General features: G+C 31.4%; 1 pseudogene; it reads left to right on the top strand.

The window, feature by feature from the left end:
- LOC112509148 overlaps positions 1–2,156 on the top strand; it is a 7,037-nt pseudogene that overhangs the window by 1,938 nt on the left and 2,943 nt on the right.

Below are 2,156 nucleotides of genomic sequence, written 5' to 3'. Positions count from 1 at the left end.
CCCAGATCCCGATAGTTAGATTTTATGTATTCGAAGATTAAATTGTATGAATTGAATATTTTAAATTGTATGAATCCATATTTTAAATCGTATGAATTGGTTACTTTTGTTCACAGATTTGGTTTGYTATATATTATTATTTTCAGGTTTTTTAAAAATAAATACAGGATTTATGTATTTTTAAAAAAAATATTTTTTTATTTTTTAAACATTAGCGACGGATTAGCGAGGGAAAATACGTCGCTGAAAGTGCTTGAAATTCCCTCGCAAATCCGTCGCTGACATTTCCCTTGCAAATCCGTCGCTGATACTTCCCTCGCAAATCCGTCGCAGATCCGTCGCTAAGTACATCCCTCGCTGATCCGTCGCTGTAACTGTCCGTCGCAAATCCGTCGCTGATAGCATTACCTACGACTGTTTGACCGACGGAGTATCAGCGACGGATCAGCGAGGGAAATTTCCCTCGCTGATACCCAGCATTTTTGTAGTGATGTGTTAAATCTTTATTGATTTTATCATTACAAGAAACTTAGGCTTATAGGACTTAAAAAACATCCGAGTGTCTTAATAGACTCTACTATAGAATTTAATTTATAGGACCAATCAATTAATTATGCGTCATATTTAAAAATGTTACAATAAGTTTATATATGATGTTTTTGGATGTCTTATCAAGTTTAAAACGTCCTTCTAATTTTTTTAAGACATTATTTGAAAGTAAGTATCATATAAAAGTGTCATACAAGACTAATACAATAATGTACTTTAAAAATGTCTTAAAAATCTGTTAAGACACCTAGAAGAACGCATAGTTGTTTGATTATATGAATTAAGTCATATAAAATGGTTTATTAACACATACTTTTATGCGTCTTTTAAACTCGATACTATTATCGTGTGTTAGTATTACAAGAGATTTGTTTGAGCTTGCTTAAGAAAATTTGGTCAAAGAAACATATAGGCGTACAATGCCCTAACTTTTTCAATCCTCTCATGCATAGCCTATAACTGAAACATACATTTCAGTGGGGATATCATATCCGAGGCAGACATGTCTTCATGATTCCTCAATAAGTTGGGAGTCATAGAGGAAAGAATCAGACAACCAACATTTAGTGAGTCATTATGATACTTAAGACGTCTAAAAGGACACATAGTGGTTTGGTTATATAAATTAAGTCATATAAAACAGTTTATTAATACAAATTTGAGTTTGAATTGATGATCTTGTCCTCCTTTGTTGAATGATGGACAGAGAGATCAAGAGAACGTGGTGTATATTTTACGTGGGACCTGGGCTATGTATTATTATGATTATTTCCATATGAATTGCATGTATTTAATTTCTTTTCCAAAATTAAATTTGCAAGGATATATTTTTAAAATCAATTTATATACAAATTTTAATACTTAAGTTAACTTGTACCATATCAACATCTCCACCATCACCCGATAGTTCGAAGCTAAAAAACCGCATCATTTCATTTCATGTCGTTCATTTTATGTCTTATTATTATTGAAGTTTAGGGGTATTTAGGATTGCATACTTGAAGTGTTTATTAACTTATTCCGATGTGATACTAGTAACAAAAAGTTTTTAGTGTTTGGATAGAAAAAGAAACTTATATCGGTTTGGCACTGGTAATAAGAAGTTTTTGATAAGTTATTAACTTATTGCACTATGGTACCGGTAATAAAGAAATAGCTATCAGCTCATTACGTTTTGATATTAATTGTTATAAATCAATCTAAACATTTTTTAGTAGACTACGATTTAACACTATATAAATTGATAAGCACTTTTAAGAAAAAAAACATAAGTTATTTTATATAAGCGATCCCAAAGACCCGTTATTTTCATTAATATCCCGATGCTAAGTTTGCAAATAGAAAGCAAGTCGGTGCATTGCCACGATTTAATAGGCTCGTTTTGTCAAACTTATTGAATTGAATGGAAGGCGGCTGCTTATATTTCTATGGTATGATATTTTTAGGGGTTAGGTTTCACATTGATATTGGATTGCTAGTATTCGAGAAAGATGTATAAATGTGATTTGAAGTTGTAAAAATAATGTAACATATATAATTAATTTTCAAAATATATATAGGGTTGGGTTCACGTAAGACCAGTCTGTTTTCGTGAGACCCGTGAGACC

The sequence above is a fragment of the Cynara cardunculus genome, assembly GCF_001531365.2.
Source record: "Cynara cardunculus var. scolymus isolate 2C chromosome LG 3, CcrdV1, whole genome shotgun sequence".
Lineage (NCBI taxonomy): Eukaryota > Viridiplantae > Streptophyta > Magnoliopsida > Asterales > Asteraceae > Cynara > Cynara cardunculus.
The sequence above is the reverse complement of the archived record's forward strand: the minus strand, read 5'-3'. Positions and strand labels throughout refer to the sequence as shown.